This window comes from Anomalospiza imberbis, chromosome 10, assembly GCF_031753505.1.
Source record: "Anomalospiza imberbis isolate Cuckoo-Finch-1a 21T00152 chromosome 10, ASM3175350v1, whole genome shotgun sequence".
Classification (NCBI taxonomy): Eukaryota; Metazoa; Chordata; class Aves; order Passeriformes; family Viduidae; genus Anomalospiza; species Anomalospiza imberbis.
Genome location: NC_089690.1, coordinates 16766239 through 16788027, shown reverse-complemented (window position 1 = coordinate 16788027; position 21789 = coordinate 16766239). Strand labels below are relative to the sequence as shown.

General features: G+C 40.3%; 1 protein-coding gene across 5 annotated transcripts in view; it reads left to right on the top strand.

Annotated features, from left to right (window-relative positions):
• The window catches only part of NYAP2 (neuronal tyrosine-phosphorylated phosphoinositide-3-kinase adaptor 2), a 133208-nt gene that overhangs the window by 15691 nt on the left and 95728 nt on the right, over positions 1-21789 (top strand). The window contains exon 1 of one of the 5 annotated variants that reach the window (XM_068200915.1): positions 11165-11497. The exons of the other annotated variants lie outside the window; for them this stretch is intronic. The gene's annotated coding sequence lies outside the window, so the exon portion shown is untranslated. Of the gene's footprint in view, positions 1-11164; positions 11498-21789 lie in introns of those variants that run through there. 5 annotated transcript variants of the gene reach the window in all.

Below are 21789 nucleotides of genomic sequence, written 5' to 3'. Positions count from 1 at the left end.
TTTTATAACTGTTTTAGGATGGACTTCATTAATAGCGGAATACATTCAGTAATACAGCGCCATTCATATGCAAATTTAAAGCATAGATCTGTTCTGGCTCAAGTTTTCCAGTAACCAAAAAGTACTCCATGCTGAAGTTAATTGACCCCTGACAAATTTGTAATTGCCTGTGACCCAAATTTAGAGCATGTGTTGCAACCTGGAGGACAGATACTTGTACAATAAACATGTAGAAAGAAATCTCACAACTCACTGTAGCAAAATTGCAGCTAGCCATGGTCCTAGATACTGGGAACACACAGCCCCAGTCTGAGAACCCAGCAGAGCTGATGTTTTGTGCCACCATTGGAATAGTAAGAGTGAATTTTTCTGTATCTTCAGGAAAATCCATCATTTAACAATAACTGTTCATAAAGTTGAAGAAAAACAAATGTTTCCTTTGAGCAAAATAGCTCAGTTCATTGCTCTTTTCAGGGCCATGAATCACAGCTGTATTTGGCTGGATTTAATATTAATAAAGATTGCTTTAAGCCCCATCCAGCTGGCAGGCATCTGTGCCCTTTGCATGTTCTCCTCAGCACCCTCCTGACAGGCTATGTGTACTTCTATTTATTTATTTATTTCTATTCTTTCACAGGGAAACATAGTACAATACTTGATTATTTAATTGGAATGTTTATTTTCTTAGCCTGAAGTAGAGTCTGCTCTTGGATGTGCCCCTGGAAAAAGAGAATGTCACACCACTTCCGTAACAGAAGCATCAAGTGAAGGGCATCTTATTGTCAAGTTGTTGTTAGCCACTGCATCAGTGGCTAAAATTTGTATGAAGAGAGGAATATGTATGTGCACTAATTAGATTTTTGTGTGATTGGATTAAAATAGGAGCAAGGAGAGATTAGAGAAGAAATGGATTGTATAGACCTTATTAGCTGTGGGTTTTATAGTTAATTTGAGAATGCTTTTATTTTTCCTTCTGGCTTTCTACTCTAATTTAAGTTGTAATCCTAAGCAAAGTCAGTTAAAAAAATATATAACAACAAATAAATGCACAAAACCCTCAACACAAAAAGCCCCCCATGGCACCAACCAACTAAAAAACCTTTGTGTGGTGTATCCTGAGCACGGGGCCTTCCTGCTGGGCTGGGGTAGGTGCTGCAGCCCCCGTGAGCTGCCAGGAACCTGGGAATGAGCAGAGGGAGCTGATGTGGTCCCACAGAAGGTGGGCGTGAGTGGAATTGCTTTTCATTTCCCTTTCTATTGCACAGTACCCAAGGACCCCAAATGGAAATTAGACTCCTCTGAAACACTAACCCAGTGCGCGCAGAGCAAAGACAGCTCACAGCATGAGCTGAAATTGCACCCAACAGGTGACTAAAGGGGCACCTGAGGAGTTAGGGGACTGCTCATTTCCCTCCCTCTATTAGTGCAGCACAGAATAAACTGCAATGTGTCCCCAGTGGTTGTGATGAATTACATCCAGCAGTTCTCTCTGAAAGCTGCAGAGGAGCAAACACTTCCAATGGACTCCAGCAGATGTTCCTGGAATGCGTCGAGATTGAGAAGGCCAAAGCCAGCTAAAACCCACAGAAATATTCCTGCCAACAAGTGTGTTTCTTGACAAAATGGTAACATTTTAAAAGATCAAAAATGAGAGTAACTGCAGGGTTTTCCATAAATTACTAAGATTTACCTGGGTTTAATCCATTTCTCTTTTTGGTGGATTATACAGGGTGCATCTCACCAGTAGATCCTCTGTGAGCTGAGGGCACTTTAGTTATTAAGTTGAGATCACATGTTGGAGCCATTAAGTGAATTGCTTTGAACAGCCTTCCCCTGAATGCCAGGGCAAATGCCGTATTTCATACCCTTAGCTAATTTCATGCTGTAATTTAATTTTGGAAACATACTTTTAATTGAATCTTGAAAGACAAAAGGAAACTGCTGAGTCCTTTACTACTGCAAGAAGAGATGGTTTAAAAATGTAGCCTATCTAGAGAATAATCTTCTATAATTAAACACAAAGTTTGTTTTGCTTCTCTGTGTGCAGCTATGGGTTAGCAAATTCCTGCTGTTTGCAGAATGCTCAGGGCTGAAAGAGAGGTATTGAGGAGTGTGAGAAGTTATTTATCTTATGCTCAGTTTTGTGACTCTGACGTGAGACAGTCCTGCAGCCATCCACAATAAGTAAACCGAGAGGCTAATTGAAAACGTAGTCTGCTAACACCAAAATCACATAACTAGGAGCCTGACTGGTGATCTCATTTTTCTGATTTTTGGAGATGAGATTAATTTGAGTGAGTTATTAACAAAACTTAGTAGCACAACAAAATCAGATATTTTCATCCTGAGACTACATCCAATATTTTAGTGGTTAGATTTTGATACTCATCTTCAGTAGGCAGAGAGATTCAAGGTAGTTTCAGTAAAATTTCATATAATCTGTTATGCAATTTTGTTGTGGGAGAAGCATCTTGATTGGATCAGTAATGATGTAGGTCTTCAATTTTTTGACATCCGCTTAAAAATAATAGCAATCAATGCTATATGCTGCTCACTCTAATGGAGAGGAAATCCTGGAGCATCACTTTGTGCTTTAGTATTCTGATTCCTTTAAATCAGCAAGTGATTTACAATGGAGATTTCCCCTTTTATTGCTATTGGAGAAAAACCTATGGTATGTGCTGGAAGTGAGATGTGTAGGGGTGCAGTAAAAAGCATAAGGTTAAAAAAGAGAAGAATCTGAAATTAACCCATGAAGCCCCAACAGAGTATCTTCTAATGAGGGGAAAGAACAAAGACAACATCATGATCCTTCTGAGCTGAGAGAGCTCTGCACTTCCACATGCCCTGAGCTGGTAGCAGTTACAGGCTGAATGGTGCTATAAAGTTTGAGAGCAGCCCTTTTTAAGTGATGGGCAGAGTTAGGAAGCACATGTAGGGATATGGTGAATCTATCTGGCCTTAACAAAAATGGAATTTTTATTTTGTTTTCTGGTGGGCAAGAAATACTGAGAGAATCAATTGTCTTTTTGAAACAAGTTATCCCTTTTCAGGCACTTCTACAAACATGGAGACAAAGGACTGACTTTTATTAAAAAATTCAATTACTTTGAGATCTTTTACGTAATTGCTTTTACATAATTGCTCAGAAGCTTGGGCACTCACTTTTCATGGTTAGACTCTATGGTTAGGGTCCTTATAAATTACTGCTTAGAGTCTCTATCTGAGATTATTTCAGGGCTTGATTATCTTTTCTGTGAAAGCAGTAGCACACAGGAATATCCCCTGTATGTGTATTAAACACTGAAGGCTGTGGTATGCCAGAGGTCTCTGAACATTTTATGTTAGATCCTGGCATTATAATGAGGTACCTGAAAATGCAAGAACACTGTGACTTGCTGGAATTGACCTCAATCTGGTAAAACAGTCCTATAGCTGCCTCTATAGAAACAGAATCCCCTCAATAAACCTGCCTTTGGGTTGCAAGTAGCTCCAGCTGCATTCCATCACCAAGTTAGGAATGGCAGCCCATATGATGCAGGTCTTCATTATCCTGCTGTATTAGCAAGCTGCTTAATTTTGGTAGCAGATGTTAGGACTCTGATGATAAAATACCTCAGTGTCAGGAACACCATTCACAGAAATTTCCTGCATTGAATGTCAGACTTTGGGTTACCACATTAAGAAATGCAGTGAGTGAATTTTAGGGTTGATTTGACATGATTTTTTTTCACTGGAACAGCCATCTCCCGTTCTTCTCCCTTCCAGTTGTAAGCGATTAAAGGGCTCAAGAAGAAATTCAAAATTCTTGGTATTTAAATGGAAAAATATTCTGAAATTCATGTACTGCAGTTTATGCCAAAATGCAGCTGCTGTCGAAGATTGAACCGCTAGTGTTTGTTACATGGCTATTGTTCTGAGATTAAAAGGTTTCTCAGCAGTTTATCATAAACACATTTTCAGAGATAATTTTGATTGTTTCAGCTTTACATCCAAGCTGTTAGGCAAAGCAAAGTACAGCTTTTTTTCCCTAGGAAATTGCATTTGTGCATTGCTCATCTGAATTGCGCTGCCTCGGTGCTGAAGCGGATGGGAGCAGCATTCGTGCTCGCCATGGCAACCCCTGGCTCACATGACACTCGCTGCTGCAGCCAAGGAGCTGCATGGCTTTCTGAGCAGAGCCACACACACCCGTGCCCGTGTGACTGCTCCAGCCCTGGCAGCTCCTTAAAGGCAAACTGGCCTTGAGCATCGCTGCTTTCACCTGCATCGTCTTGCCTGTGTTGCTTTTTCTCCTCTTAGATGCAGTTTTGAGCATTAAAAAAAATGGATGAAGGTTGAAAAGGCTTTGCTCATAATTTTTTTTTTTCCTTCAGTCTGTTTTTCAATGGGAAAAAAAATATATGTGTGAAGATAAAGTATAGTGGGATTTTTAATTAAGATTTTTAAAATTAGATATGAAGGAGCTCTTTGCAGTTGAGTGAACTACACTGAATATAGTTTTTTTTCTGGAACCTTTTTTGCTCTTACTTCCTAGATTCTCCTGGATTTCAGAAGAGTAAATGAGGACTAAGCAAAAAAGTCAAAGCCAACTCAGGTCCATTCCATTATCAACAAAGCATTCCAAAACCACCTTTGCTCCTTTTACATACTTCCTCTTAGACCTGATGGTGATGACAATGACATTGATCTCCGGCTCCTTACCCAGAAAAACAGACTGATACAAGTTTTCCCTATCTTAGCTTGTTTAAAAGGAGTTATGTGTGGCATTTGATTAGGAAATCTGGAGGGCTGCAGTCTCACAGGAATGGGTGGTGGTGTGCAAGTTAAGAGGTGGGGCTGGAGCTAAGCGTCTGCCTGCACCTCAGTGTGCACGAAGGGACCAGCAGCAATGCAGTGCTGCCCTGGTTCCTTTGCTGTTGGGCAGGTGCAGCACATGATGCTGTCAGTGTCTGCCCACTGGCACAGTTTGTACATGGAAAGGAACTTCTGAAAAACTGATCTTTACTAAAACAATGGAAAGGAATCACTTTCCCCTTCTCTTTGCCTCTCCTCTGTCAGGTGCCTGACTGAAGTGATGCAGTTTTTCTTTCTCATCTAGTTGTAACCTGAGGTTTTTGTGCCAAGAACTTTGTATGAGCTCAGCTACACCACCAGGTGCCTGACTGAAATGGAGAACACTGTGCAGCAACAAAACACTGTGAAATACTTCATTTGTCTTAGTTATTGCAAAATCCCTTGAAGTTATTTAGGCTTCTGTCTGCTATGCAAATGTAATTTATCAAGCATTATAGAGCGACCAACTCCTAAGTCCATGTGCTGAAGTTAATTTTTGTGATTTATGGTGCTGCTTTTGTACTTGAGGAAAATCTATATTCAGTGTCCAGTTCCAGGCTGTCAGATTTTCATCTTCATTTCCTAAGTAATCAGTCAAGGTGCAAATTTGGATAATTAGCACTGTTCAGTGAGAGACTGCCTGTTCCTTCTGTTTCAAATGAGTTTATTATTTGGCTACCATTTTGGGGAAGATCTATGGCAGGGGAACAATAACCTGCTTTGGGAATTAATTTAGAGAGATACATGTACCTAAATCAACCACTCAACAAAGAAGCATTATCTTTATTACTAGGGACACAGTGACAAAGTGTATATCCATACATCTCTGCTAGCAATTGTACACAGATTCTAATACAAAATCAGCCTTTAAATAAGGAGACATGTAAGGGAATGTGTAGTAAAACACTTTGGGCAGAACAAGGCATTCTAGGTTACTGTTTTTATTGTATTTTATGACAGTACTGATTTTTCAGCATCTTTTCTTTTTGTTATTGATACCTGTTCTGATGTGTTATTAAGAGGGAAAGGAAACTTAGAAATTATGTCTTTCCAGGGAAGGCACTGAACAAAGGCCCTCTTCACTCCACTAAAATGTAGTGAAGATTTTGACAACCGCTCCCAGCAGTCTGCTGCTGCTGTGTTGTGCTGTGTCTGCAGAAGGGGAGGAGTGGCAGCTATATTTCCCCTTTCATGAACTGGCTTTTTAGAATTCCTTCACGCCTACAAGTGGGATTGCATTTTCAGAAAATATTACCACCATCAATCCTTTTCCTAAGAAACTGGCTCAAACCTCTCTTCTATTGTAAAATTTCATATTTCATTAATTCAGTAAACTAATGAACTTTGCTGTCTAAAGGTTTGTGTTTAAACCACAGGTTTCTGTATTGTTTGTTTGCAGTTATGGCAGTGGAAAAGGCTATTTAGACTCGTGACAAAATATTTTGACTAGCCTCTTCCTACTTAGTCATTTGTTTGTTCTCAGTATATATTTATTGTGAATTGTCTTCCCAAGAGATTACAAACAAGATGGTAGCTTTCACTAGCTGATCTTTGCTGCCATTAAACTGAATGCTGATGCAGGAGGTTCTGTAAGAAGTGGTCTTGTCGGACTGGGTCTAAAATTTGTGGAAATGATGTCATTACAAATACACATCAGAAAAAAAGCCCAACAACTTCATTGCAAGACATTTAGGGTTGCTAAGAGACGGAATGTAATTATCTGCCAATTTGTTTACCATTCCCAAACACTTGGAAGGGGGAGAGCTGTAGGCTGCCCTGAATTCTAAGCTATGCACAAAATAAGCTGAATGCGTTTTCTTGTCAAATGCAGTTTTAAGGGCATTTGGAAGTGACACGAGAGCTTTGACCTCTGGTTTCTTACTAAATGTCTAATATTGGTTATTGTCATTTCCCTCTCACTCTCCAAATATTCATTATATGCATTTTATCTGATAATACCAAAAGAACAAAAACCAAACAGCTGAAAAATTAAATGTATAGAAGTATGCAGGTTTTCTAGTAAGAGAATTAACAGCTGTGCTTGCTTGAAATGATACATTCTTTAAAAGTAGCAGCATTCAGTGTTCCTGGGTTATGATGACATTATTAATGTATGCTGATGTTAATGTAAGGTTGACCAGCATGTGTTACTGACTCTTTTTATGTCTCTTTTTCTAAATGTTTTGTGTTGGTTTGCACTTTGAGATAAATACTGCAATTAACATTGGGTGCAAACGTAGTTTGTGCCACAATGAAGTTTTCATTTTTGGTGTCACAATTGCTATTATGTAGGCCATATAAGATTTATGCCATCCCAAGCTATTAAATTTCTTGGTTTTAAAGGCATGCATCTGGTAAATAAAATATGGGCAGTAAATAGAGAGAAGCAGAGGGTTTGCTCCTGTTTTCGGAATGGTAACTTCTTCCATTGCTCTTTCTTTAATGGAAATAAATATTTATTTTTAGCCAATGTGAAACCCTAGCTGTAAAATAGAAGAACTCCCCACAATACTAAAGGAATAAGCAGTTCTCACCAGCCTAATAGTGAGCTCAAATCTGAGTCTGTGTTCCATCAGTATCTCTGGCAATGTAGTGCTGAAGTATGGCCACAAAGGTGCATTACTGTTTTGTGGGATGCTGCTCTGGGAAGGCTGGGACGGGTTGTCCTGGAGTGTGATCTTTGGCCTCTGCTAGTCACCCCAGCAAGAGCTGGGAATCTTCCTGTTTGCTGAAATTCATTGGGATGTATGAATGTAGATGGTTTTGCCAAGCTTTAGTAAAGCCAAACTGCAGGTCACTTCCCCAGCAAAATTGTACCAGAGCAACTTTATCTGGCAAGCCCTTCTTTGTGGAGGCTGGTAGCCTCTACCTTCTGAGCCAGCTCTTTTGGGAAGCACAGGAGTTTTAGGGAGACAGCTTTGGCCCCTCAGTGTCACTCTGGCTTATTCTCTGATCCTTGTGGCTGCAAAAGTAGTCTTGGTTTAGTTCTGATGAAATCCATCTTTTAAAGTCTGCATCAGAAACAAGAGGGCTGCAGGCACGTTGGCCTGGGTCACAGGTATTCTTTTAATTTCCAGAGGTGGCAATTCAGCAGCTGAAGCCTGAATTGGGTAGCTAAAGGATGAAGTCCCAGTTTTCCTCCCCACACCTTCTGACTGCTCTGGAAGGCTGTCTCAGGCCATGGTGGCTCAGCAAAGGCTTTCTGGTGGTTGCTTCTTCTCTCCGTGGGGTCCCAGTGATCTGCAGTTGGCTCCTATGTGTGACACCAAGGGACTGCCTGAAGAAAGGGGGGTGAAGTCTGTGATCCCTGGGTGATCTCTTGTGACCACACTGACACCCCAAGGGCTGTGTCTTGCTGCAGAAGTCCTTAATGTAAGGAGATGCTATGCCATGAGGGGGTTTGCTTCAAACTTTCTGGTTTGTTTTTGTGAGACAACTTTTGTTCTACTTCAAAATAAATGAACAGTCAGGAAAAATAGGGTAAGATAAATTATATTCCTTTATACATTTCAATTTCTGGATGCCCAACTGTTGAGATGGAAAATAATTGAATCAGTAAATTTCGCACCCCCCCCACCCCCCCTTGTACAGAATCTCATAACTTTTTTGTATTTTTTTTTTCCTTTAAATTTCCACAATTACTTTAGGGTGTTTTTTGAGAGCAAGTGAAATGCAGTGACAGAAAAATAGAAAGGGAGGTTGGTTATTTCTAACCTTTCTTTGTCCATTTCATGTAAATAAGGGGATGGAAAAAGCTTTTTTCAGTCTTTAGTGGTAAGGCCAGCAGAACTGCATATTTATTGTAGACCTTCTATCATAAAGTGCCTTGTAAATGACTGGAATGCACACTCTAGTGATGTTATTGACACAAGGTGATGCTGTTTAATGATTTTAGTTGATACTACTTGCAAAAGAGATCTTAAGATTTTTTTTTTCAATGAAATATATGACTGTTTGTATTTTTATTAATTAAAGAAATGTAAATAACTGTTCCGAGCATATTAACAGTTAGTTTACACATCTATATATTAACCATGGTAGTCCAGTTCCTGAGGTAATGCATAGTAAGTGTTGTTTTTTCTAGCATGTCTCCTGCTGTACAGTCTCACTAAGCCTCCAACTGCAAGGTCAATTCCATGATTAAATGGCTTATAGTTCAGCCTCTGTGTGAAAATAAACAACACTTTGCCATTATTTTTTTGAATAATTTTTTAGGAAGTCCTTTATCATTCCATAGGTTGGTTTTTACAATGAAGTCTTGCATTAAGGTAGAATAAAATTCTTCTGCTTTTGGTGGAAATCCTGTCAGTATGCCTGCTGGGCTTTAGTATGCTTGACACATTTGTTGTGCTTTTTTGGTACTTGATTGTGTCTGTTTGATTTCACAAAGTTGTAGTAACCTGCCTGGAGGGTTTCTATGGTGTGAGGTCAAATTCCACATGACCAGCAGAGGTGTTCACCTGAGCTCCAGCCTCAATGCTCCCTGTCCCTGTCAGTCATTGCTGGATGTGTTTTATGGGGCAGAGCAGCCAACAGTTGCTCAGTACTTGGGTTTTCTGCTTAAGCAGGGGCTGGTGTGCATATAAACAGTGCTGTGGTGCCTCCTGCTCCCTGAGCCAGACAGCAGGGAGGTGAGGCACTGCAGAGGCTGGGGGACAAGGACCAGGAGGTGGCCTGGGTGGAAAGCTCCACAGCCGGGGTCCTCTGGCAGCTGCAAATCCCATCCCAGCACGAGCCCGGGGCACAAGGCAGAGCTGCTTTTCTCAGTGTCATAGCCGAGCTTTGCCCTGTGCTCCAGAGCAGAGCTGCTGCCACCTGGCAAGGGCCTGCAGCTCCTAGGGAAGGCATTTCTACAAGTGAAAATACAACTACAGGAGCTTTCTTTCAATCCTCATTCACTCTGTTTAGAATAAGCGTTGCACGTGAGTTCAGGTGTGTGTTGGAGGCCACTAGGCTCTATTTAAATTGAGTCAGAGGGGTTTTTTTGGTGGCTGGAGCACAGCTTTGACTTACAGTAATGTTTGTATACTGGTTGTGCAATGATCTTTAGTAAGTAAAGTAACATATAAAATATGATAGCTCTCAGCATATTAGCCTTTGAAACATTGGAGTTGTCATGTAAAAGGAAAGGAAATTCAGATCTGCATTTTTTAATAAAGAACTGGTAAACCCAAGTTAGCATCTGGAGATAATTTTTTTTCTTCCTATTGATAGAAGATGAAATATCAGGAAAAATTTGTGAAGGCTGGAGTAATTTTTTTCTTCCTTTCTTAGTTTCTTGTTTGTTCAAAAAATTACCTTCCCTAGAAAGCTCTGTCAATCTCCTGCTTTCTTATAACACCTAAAGGGTGTATTAGGCCCATGTGTATTCTAGCAGAAATATTGAATAATGTTGCTTTTTCCATTTCTAATCTGAGCAGCCTGGCAAGAGCATGCTGAGAGTTAGAAGCTGCCTGCTTTGAAATCTGTGTGTAGAGATCCCTACAATTTTCCCTGTTTACTGAAGGGGCTTCAATAATGGTGGTCTGAAGAAGATGAGCTCAAAGCAAGGCAAAGAAGCACATGAGATAAATCACGCAAAAGTAAAAATATTCCAAGTGTTTAGAATTCTCCTGGTCTAATACCTCCAAATGCATCAAATAATAACCCAGCATCTATTGTCTTTGTGCCTTTTTGCTCTACAGATCATTACATAATAACTATGTATGCCATGAGAAATTCTTTTCTTGGCTTCCCAGTTGTGTTTTTCTCCTACAAAATAGTTGTGAGGAATTGAAAAAGCATTAGGTAGACTTTTAAAATTCTGTTTTTTAGGAAATTCTGCATTTTTTGAATTTTACTTTCCAACTAAAAACAAAATCAGAGTTGTTTGGTTTTGTTTGTTTTTTTTTTTTTTCCTGTGAAAAGAATTTAAAAGACAAAGTCCAAATTTTTTCTTTTGATATGTAATTTTAAAATACTGAAATTAAAGGTCATGTTGTATTGAAACATCTACATGATAAAAACTTCAAATGTGACCACTGAATGTGGATTCAGTGGATATGCTGACTTCTAAGTTGTTTCTTGACCTAAAACACTACCAAAAGTGGCACAGGCTGCAGATGGCCTGGCTTTCAGGGACATCTTTCATCATCTTCTCACTTAAGGTGAAATTCCAGATTAAATATGGTAAAATGTAGGAGTGGGATGGAAAAAAAACCCAAAACCCAACCAACCTACTGGACACATTCAGCCTGCTTGCTTAAAACGCCCACCCGTGTCAGTTGTCCTTCAAGGCTGTAACCTCCAGATCCTTTGGGTGTGTGCTCTGTCCTGTGGCTTTGCTGTGGTTTCTGTGCTGATGACAGCAGGAAAATGTGCCAGTGTGGGCTTTCAGTGAAGTGCAGAAGGAGCAGTCTCGGGGCAGTAAAAGGGGGCCTGAGTAAGGAGACACCTCACAGGCTGAGATCATCTAAAGGCCAAAGTAGTTGATCCATGTTTATTTCAACGTGCTTTATGAACCATCAGTGATTTAAGGTGCCACTTGTTCCATAGTGCTTGCCAACCTGCTGGAAGAAACTCTCCACGAGCAGAGGCAGTGAAGCAGAAATAGGAGAACAGAGAGGCAGCAGAGGAATTGGAATTCTCAGTTGTTTTCTGCCAAAACAGAAGGAACAGGGTGGTCAGTTGTAATTGTGTGTTGTTAGCAAGTTGCAGTCCCACAATTCACCCTTTCCATTTCATGGTTTGGGAACTGGAAATAATTTCTCCTGTGTCTTCTATGCGTCTATGCATATGGAAACCTTCTGTCAATTCTCAGGAAAACAAAGTGTAAGTTCTCTAAGAAGATCTAAGAAGGCCTTTTAATTTCATTGAAAGAGAAAATTGAACTTCATTTCATTTAAAGCATTTAATTTTTGGTTCTTTGCCTTGGTTCCCCACCTAAGTCCAGGACTGTTAATATTACTGTCAACTTTTGGCTCATCAAGTTGGGATCTTTTAACTTTGCAAACCACAGCTATGTCCATGAGCAGATGGGGCTCAGATTCAGCCATTTTCAGATTAAATTTTGCACTATGCCACAATGTAAATGTCTCTACCAATATGACCCAGGTGTTAAAGTTGTAGCAGAAGGTGCCTGGATGAGCAGGATTGCCTGAATATTTACTGTATGGCTGTAAGTAACTTAGAATTTACAAGGGGATGCAGTATCCATATGGTCCAGACAAAACTTTTGGTTTAAAAGTCTGCAGTAGCCTTAAGGTAGCTGAGGTGAGTGGAACTTGTTTAGAAGGGTGAACATGAAATGACAGCTTGACAAAGAAATGCATTGCCTGCTATTTTTCTCTCCTTCTCTGTGAAGTCAAAGCATTGATCTATTTTTAGTTTGAACTAAAACAAATTTCAGGTTGTTTAATCAAAATTGATTCTTTGCCTCAATGGCATCTTCAATTTGCAAGAATTTTCAGTTTCTTTATTGTGTTTATGAGACCACCTGATACAAAGATATCTAATCTTTCTGATTTACTACTGTGCTTTTTAAAGCTTGGGATGTTTGTTAGAATCAGTCAAAGACCAGCAGATGTAATTTGATGAATAATTTGTTTGACAAGCAGTGGCAAAGTTCTTCAGATGATTAATTCTCTGATTGCCTCACCTAAAGCTTTGTAGTTGCTTTGCTTTCACTGCTGTGTCCTCATTTGTCTCTTTGCAATACTTTCTGCTGAAAGAGATGCAAATCTCTTTTCCCAGTCCTTTTCATCTTTCTCTCTGTGTGCATAGGAAACAGTGGAACATCCTAATCTGAGCATTTTGAGCCTGTGGTGGGTAAGGCTTTTACAGAATGCATTCTGAGCCCACTCACCTCAATGCAGGAGGGGAACAGGAGATGCAGTGGTGCATTTTTTAGAACAAATGTCTCTCATGATCTAGTGAAGCATCCAGGAGCAAATTTAACCTAATCCTAAAATTAGCCAGTTTTCTCCTACTGCAGTTTTAGAATCTCATTGCATAATTAAATATTTAATTTTCAGCCTAAAAGAAGTAATTTTGGGAGTAGAGTTCTCAGCCTCTAAATTTTTTTAAATTTATTTTTTTTATCAAGTGCCTCAAAGCATCAGAAGGAGAGAGGGCATCTCAACAAGGCACAGGCTGTGGCCATTTTTCATAAAATGGGATTTCCACTTCTTGTAACATCTGTGTTGCTATTCTTTTAGGGCCTTTATGCCTATTCATGGAGGAAACTGTTAAGACAGTTTGGTCTTTATCCTCTTCCTTGGAGACTGATGCTTTTGATTTTTTTTTTTTTTTTTTTTTTTTTTTTTTTTTTTTTTTTTTTTTTGATAAGCCTATGTGGTCAAAAACCCTCCCAGTTTTGTAATTGTAATAAAGGCTTGTATGTCAGCTCTAATTACCTCAAGTGAACCATTTCCTGGCCATGCTGATAGCACATCCTATTGCAATAACCACATCTCAGCCGTGCTAGAACACCTGTTCAATTGGTATAGTAGTTATAAACAAAAAGAAAATGAAGCACCCACCACTGCAGAAGATGGTAAATTTTCTTCCACTTTGATTTGATTGTATTTGTCCAGATGAGAAACTAGAAATAGAATCCAACTGGATCTATTAATAAATAGATCTTTATTACTATATTCTTCCACTTTTCCCAAGCTCACAATTTGTCCTAGGGCAGTGAAGGCTAACATAAATCTACTTCAACTTCCTTTATTTACTGGAATAACATTTGGGGTGAACTTATTCCTGAACTGAATTTGCAATAAACCACTGGGGAAATGCTATTTTTTTTTTAATCTCTGCATGGTTTATTTGTGAGTAGCCTGTTGCATTTTGACATTTTTAGAGTAAGAATGCTGATATAGGGGGTCCTGATTCAGCTCCTGTTAATTATTCATTTGCACCCTGAATAAATACTTCAGAGGATGCTGCTTGCCATGAGCCATCACGCTGCTGAAGCTGCCAGAGACTGCAGCAAGAAAACCAAAGGTCACGGGCACCGCAGGTTTTTTGGCACTGCCGCAGCAATCCTCCCTTACAATTGCATAAGCCAGCAACAATTACAGCACAATCCGCGCCTTTCCTAGCCGCTCTCTGCCGTGCGGAGCTGCTGCGGCCCAAGGCGGAGGCAGTCCCACCGAGCTGCTCTCGGGCCGGTGCGGGGGCGCTGCTCCGGGGCCGTGCTTGCGAGCCGGAGCGGCCGCGGAGCCGCGCCCGCGGCACGGCGAGCGCTCGGCACGGCAGCCGACAGCGCGGCTGCCAGTGGCCTTGGAGAGGTTACCTGGAACAGCACCGGGCTTTTCCAGGGGATGAGCCCTCGTTCACGCTCGGTCAAGTTTCATCTGGCTCTGGGATGCACGGAGAGGAGTTTCCTTCTGCCTCGGGAGTGCTGCGAAAGGGACGGAGATGAGCAGCGCCTGGGATCTGGAGGGATGCAGTGATAACGCCTCCATGTGCCTCTGGCACCAAGCAGGAATTGGGTCAAGAGCAGCAGCTTGCTCTTGTGATGCTTGCGAGCGTGATGGAGATCTGGCTGTTTGCTGCTTTTGCAAGCTTCTGTAAAGTTTGGGTGCCATCAAAGAGACTTCGGGTCCAGCCCAGTAGGACAATTTCTGTGTACCGATACTACCTCCCATGTGGAAGATTTTACATATACTGACAAATTACTTTCAGAGTACTTGGTTAAACAAGCTATAGAGCAACATCTTTGAGAGGCTATGTTATTATAAAATGTCAAGTTTGAATTAATTTCCCAAGCATTTTAAAACACTTCAAAATTAATATTTTAAATTTCTGGTCATGTTCATTCACTTACTGGGGTGTTTTAGTTATTCTCTCTCTCCCAGACAACTCAAAAATAATGACTCCTTTTAAGGGCACTGTGATTGGCAGGACTATTCCTAAAATATTATGTGGTAGGTAATTTCCACCCATATTCTCTTTTCAGACTTGGGATTGATAGGATAGGTGCCAAGCTGTCACATTATAGCCTTTGGTAATTAAAATATAGGATGGCATTAGTATTGGTTCTGGATAATTACTTGATTTTTGAGCAAAGCTTTGACAGACAATATTATGGAAGGTCTCCAGAAATTTGATTTTAAAAGCTCCTCTCATGCCACAGAAAACAAAGATTATATTTTGCAGGTACGGCTATTTGGAGACCAGTTGGTACCATTTAATGTAGGAGATGGTTGAATGATTTGTGGAAAATAAGGTTATCTGACAAATTCGGCCCATATTTCAGTTAATAAATAATTCATAAGCTAGTTGTGGCTTCCACAATGCATTCATTATTCATAAGGGCTCACTGAATAATTTGTGCAAACAAATTTCAGGCTATAGAGTGCCCGTGAGTTGTTTTGTTCTTGTTCTTCTTTCTGTGTGAGCATGGTGTTTGGTTTTATTTCATACTATACAACACTTTTAAGTTGGAGGGTAGTAGATAACATTGAATAGTTCCCAAAGTAAATGGAATCCTTTCCTGTGTGCGACAAAAAATATTTACGTCATGCATTGCCAGTGCTGATTTTAACACAAAAGCATTGTTGGGGCTGGAGCTGTTTACATCTTGAAGCAAAAGGCCACACAGATGTGGTTCAGTTGGGCTTGAAATTGAAAGTCCAAACACTAAGTGTTGTCTGATTCTGCATGGATTTTCTCAGGAAATGTTCTTATGCCTAACTGTCTTTTCTTCTTCCTGTTTGTTTGCGGTTTTTGTTTGTTTGCTTTTTTGTTTCCCCCCCCGAAACAGAATTTTTGCATGTGCATCTTTGCTGCTTTCCTTTTTGTGAAAATTGCAGTTCATCTTATTTCCAGAAAAGGTGAATATTGGGGAAGAGAGAAAGGATGAGGAGTAGGAGATGGTAACAGTAAAAAAGATCTGGAAATTATATATGTGTTTCTAAAGTCTCCAATAAGAGGACTTGAGCTGATGTAAATAAATTCTCAGCTCCTCATAAGTCAGACAAGAGCTTAAAGAGGGGTATCCTATTGTCCAGAGGAAGAAGGCTGGAGAGACTTGTGCTTGCCATAAGCAGCACTTTGGAGGACAAAAAGTTACCAAAGTAGGGCTTTGGAGAGGAGGATTTTCTTTTCTCTCTGCTGTAATTAAATGAAACCTGAAGAAAGTCACTAAACCTGTTTTCCTTTTCTTCCCCTCTTGCTTTGCCTGCTTATCTTCAGACTATGAACTGCTTGCAGGAACGACCACGTCTCGTTGTGTTTGTGCCCATGATGGGACCACGGAGGTGTGTGAGGGATGCTGGAGGCAGCAGCATTGGAGTGTCCTGCCCACAGACACTTCCCTCAGCCTCCGTGGGAGCAGTGGGGTGTGTCCTCTGCACCTCCTGACTAAGGCTGCTTGGTTCTATTCTTCACCTTAAGCTGAAAGCTGCTGAATCAGAGGTTCTTGATCATTTTAGGAGTCTCTGACTGATTTTCTTCCTTTATATCTTGTCATACTTTTTTTAATAATGGAAAAATTCTCTAAATATAAAATGGAAGTAGCATTCCTTAATTGCAGATTCTGAGACAGACTAAAGTTCAGAAGCCATATAATTTCATTACCTGTAGGGAAACAACAAGAATCAAGTTTTCAGTTTTCATTAGAGACAGAAGATGAGTTATGAAAAGAGCTAATAAGGTACTCCTTAAGCAGCTGTGGAGATGTAAATTTTGAGGTAACAGACCTTTTTGTCAGTAGCTTGGGTTGACAGCTTGTTAACTCTAGTGTGATTCAAAGTGATACTGAGATGCTTTATTTGGAGGGGCAGTAGAATATGGTTTAAAACTGCTACTTACACCTGCATGCTTCATGTCCTAGGTTTTTGGTTATTGCTGGGATCAGATATCTTTTGCACCGTATATCTGGAGTGATAAGCCAACTCCACTTTTTGTGTATACACATAGGTACATGTGGTGGAGTCCCAGAATTACTAATGTGCATCTTGATGAGAAAAGCACTCACACACATCCTAATTATTCCTGTTTGTAAAGCAATAAATAATAATGTTGTCTGATATTTGTACAACTGCACCATCCAGAAGCTCTGAGGAAGATTAAACCAACCTCATGCTTCACACCTGAATGACATTGCGGAAGGCCTGGATACTGAATGCAGCTCCTGAGAAAATATGAGGCACAAACTATTTGAGCTTCAATTTGGATGCTTGAATTAAGTTAGAGGAGTCCCGTGAGATGTGTGATGTTCAAGCTGCATTCCTCAGGCAGGGTCTGCTTCTGTGTGGATTTGTGATGTTGGGAGGAGAGTCTGGATGATTTGTTCAGGAGGTCTGGATGCCTCTGACCTGCTAGGATGAAGGCTGGAGACTCAGCTATCAAGTAAAGCTGTAATTTTGGGATGCGAATACCTATTTGGTATCAGACACAAGCTGGTTGACCCTCTTACCATCGTTGCATCAGACAGCAATTGTTGTAGTACAGATAGTTCCCTCTTTTACACCCACTGGTTCTTCCCTGGAAGGAGAGTAGAAATGAGTGTCCTTGCTGCCATCACTGGATGCTGGCCCAGTTTCTAAATTAAAAGCATATTCCATATGTGAGTTTAGGCATTGAACCTTGATGTTTGGCCTACAGTCATAACTCCCTGGATCCAGCCAGCTCTCAAAAATTTGGAAAAACTGAACTGAAGCTGTAATTCTGGATACAGTTTTCACTGCCTGTTACATGCTTTCATAAGCTTTGCCTGTCTCTCAGCCACAGAAATAAAGCTGGGGTTTCCAAATAGGAGGTAACCAGTTGTTCTACTGAAATGGGATGAGACAGTTCCAAAAGTAAACCTTCCAAGCTAGGAACAGAGTACACTTGTCTGTGTATGTTTACAGAGAAGAAATTTCTGTTGAGCCTCCAAATAAAAGGGTTGTTTTTAACTCAAACTGTAACATGAGCCAAACTGAAGATCTTTTTGTCTGGAAGAAAAAGCAAATGTCTGTATTAAAGAGCTCATCTTTGACAAGCCCTCAGTTCACCTTTAGTACTTTAATATGTACCAGTAATAATGATTACAGTTGAAGAGATGCCATTAAGCCATATGTCCTTTTATTGGTCTCTAGGGAGTATTTGCAAGTACACAGAGATAAGTGGAAGTTATTGCTATGATAATCAAACCATGCGTGTCATATGACATATGGAAATTATATATTATTTAATAAAATAAAAAAGCTTATTTTAGATTAAGCAGCAGTTCATTTTAAAATATGTATAGGCTTACCTGTATATCGTACATCTGGTATGTAAGATTAAAGAAACATATATGTCATGGAGAGGGCCTAAATTCTGTAAGAAATAGCAGAAGATTGTGATCAGATCTGGAGCCCTCAAAAAGGGTACCAGTTTATATGTCTTCTCATACACTATGCTTAAATTATCATACTTCCCTTCTCCCTCTGCTTAAATGGGTACTAATCAACTGTATAATTTAATTGGCAACACTTTCATTGCTTAGGTTATCAGTCTGTATTTTGTACTAAATTCTGCTATCCTTATGTCTAAAAGAAGTATGAGTTTTTGAACAGAGAAATTCACAGCTGGATACTCCAGATCCCTCAGTAAATAACAGAGAATGGAATTAATTTCATTTCTTCTTTGTGTTCTTGTTATAGATTTTCTCTTTGCTGAAGATTTGTTTTAGAGTTTATAGTCTACCTACGAGGAGTACCCATTTATAGAGGATATTAGGGGAAGGAAAAACACATTCATTGTACTCTGCTTTCCCTGTTCAAGAAGTTATTAATCTAAAATCTATCCCTTCTTATTTTGCCAGATTTGATCAGTTCAAGGCACTTACAAAATTTTCCCTCTTGATTTCTCCTAATATTTTGGTGGCTGAAAATAGAATATTTCTGCAGGTAGTAGGAAGGTATCCCTGCCTACTCCTGACCAGAATATCCTCCTTGAAACAAGAAATCCCTCATGACAGGACTTCAGACCTAATCCTGGATAGGGATGAGGAATCACTTTGTGGCTAAAATCTAGATTTTAATTGTGCATAAATGGAATAAAGTAGGAATTGTTTAATTGACACCAAGAAAAAGAACTGCAGAAAGCAACCTTTGGCTTTCTTCTGCTGCATCCACTTGATGGAAAGATTCTCACCCACGCAAATAGAAACAGAATCAAGCTCCAAATAGCTCCACTATTTTAGCACCTGTTTGGGTTTTGTTATCTTCCCTTCTTTCTATTCTCTCCTCCTGACAACCTACCTGTCAGGAAACTAACCTGCTATTTAATCTAATGATGTGTTTACATTTATTAATCAATTTGAATATATATTTTCCTTAGTGTGACTTTCTTCCCCCTTGTCTCCTCCCCCACATCTAAACTGGCATTATTCAAAGTGATAAGTATCTTCCTTCCTTTTTCACTTGAGAAAGTGGCACAGAAGTTAAAGCACTTCAAAGAGATTGTTATCTCTCCATAGCTATTGTATAATTAAACATCAGCCTCCCCATACCTATGTACATTCTCCTTGATCTTTAAGTAGGAAAACAAAAGGAAGAGGCATCTCCTGTGTTTGTCTCCTTGAACAGATGAGCATTAGCTTTTCACATTTCTGCTGTCAACTGACTTGCTTTGTTGGAAAGAAGCTGAACTAGGGCAAAAAGATTTGCATGCTGCTGCAGAAACCTACTAGTATAATCTCTCTACCAATTGATTAAATTGTGAGGATGTTTGATTAATTATAGCTTGGTCAAATGTGACCTTTTAAATATAGGACAGGATGTGTGCAGTGACTTGCAAGATTTAAAGTGGAATTTTAAGCTGTGGACAAGGGGATGCTTTGCTTGTCTGTTTCGCTCAGCATGTCTCAAATAGGTTTTAGCTGTAGCAAATTAGGTAAAGCTAGATGAAATGAAAGCCACCTCTGGCTGAATTATCCAACTTAAAACAGCTTTAGCATACTATTTTTAGATTTAAATATTCCTGTTTCATGGTGGGAGATGCCAAAGTTAATCTGCTTATGGAAATTCAGATTTCTGAAGTTTCCACATGGGGTCTGTTCAAGAAAATAAATTTTGTGTTTTCGTGTTTTAAACAAAATTAATTTTTGACTTTTAATTTAGCTAGAGGAGGCAAATTGCTGTCCAGGACCACATTTTGCTATGGTAGGTAAATCCTTACTGAGCCAAATTTTCAAGCGTGTAAACTCAGATTGTGCCACCAGCTTTGACGAAGTGACAGGATTTCTGCCATCAGCCAAGGAATTTTCTTCTCTGGAATCAGTCAGTGCAAGTGGTAGGTGAGGGGAAAGGATGACATGGCAACTAGACACTCCTTATTTTCAGCTATTTCTGCAAGAAGTCAAAAAAAGCCTGATCAAAGGTGTTCAAAAATATCTCTCTCCCGTTTCTTGAAATGATAGCAGCCTCTACAGAACTGTATCGGGCAGCTCAGCATTTTGCTTCGTTTCAGACTCACTGCAGCAGGGTCTAATGAATGCATCTGCTAAAAGCTCGTTAATGTTTGAGCCCTAATTCATTGTTATATATAACATAACCATAACTATTAGTGCTGCTGATCTACAGCAGGGGGCTGAACGGGCAAATAGCTTTTCCTCTAGTCTGGAGCTAAATGTTGCTGGCCTGGCTGCAGTCCCAGCTGGCTGGTTAAAGAAACCTGTCAAGGGATCACAGGAATATAGACATCAGTGATGCATTTGGAATTAAAGCTTGCTCTGAGCTCTTGATTCTTTTATTCTCCTTAAAGATTTCCAGCACAGTGCAGTGTGGATAACTCTTTTTAGCACAAAGAACCTGTCCAAGCAAGTGTCTGAAGTATGGTTTCAGATGGGTTTTCTCTAAGGAAAATATTTGTCTTTAAATCTTTTTAGCTCTAATTAAGCCTGCATACCTACATTTGATGTCTGTGTGAGCTGTAATTGCTAACATTTGCACAGAGGAGCAAATGAGGAGCTGCCATGGCTGCTTTGTAAAATGCAAGCAAGCAGAATCCAGCTGCCAGGACCAGTCAGTTTTAATGACTGACTGGATCTTGCAAAAAAAAGGACGGAGCTCTGCAGCATTTGGAGCCTGTTCAAAATAAATGTGCCTTCACTTCAGAATTGGGGATTGGAAGCTCTTGCCTTCAGGGATTAAACCGCTTCGTGCAGCACTGCCAGGGGAAGGGCTGTGCTTGGGGAGGAGCTGCAGGCACAGGGCTGAGATGCCTTCACTTCCCTCCCAGTCCATGATGGACCTACCAAGATACAAGGCTGGGCTAGCAGCTTAGATAACAGCTACGGAAATAAGTCAGGGTGGGAGGAGTAGTTGTGGCTGGCTGGATAGGGCAGAACCAATTCATGTCTTGGCTCCAGCCCTCCTGTGCCCCGGTCCTGCCTGTCCTGCTGGTGCGGCAGGTAGGTGAGGGTGTGGTGGAGCTGTCTTAGCCCCACTTTCCCTCTTCCCAGAGGCAACAGGAGCTGCTTGCTAATAGGTCCATGGCAGAGGGGATGCACCTTAGCTCAACTATGCTGTGGATCCAAGCCTGAAGCAGAATGCTTCATTTCTTCTATTTGTGGGTTTGCTTGTTCTGGGTGAATGGATGAAATGAATCTCTCTGGAGCACAGATATGTGGGAGGTATGTGCCTTTCTGTCTCCAGGCAATAGCAACCTTGCTTCTGGAATTGTCTTTTTGGCCTGATTTTTCACCTTGGCTGGCTGTGTAAGTGAGGGCATAGTTTGAGATTGAATTATACTGCTGAAATGTTACTGATGTGTTAAACTGGTGTGAAATCAGACTCTGGCTACTCATGTCAGCTCTCTGGGAATAAGGAAGGAGCTGAATTGCTTTAATCCAACAGAGTCAGTCACTGCGTGCAAATCTGGTACCCTGTCTGAGACTTCAGCAGGGACTTTACTGTCCTCAGGTGAGACACCAGGTGAGGTACATGAATCTCTACTAGTGAACCAAAACCACAAGTCTATTGCATCAGCTTT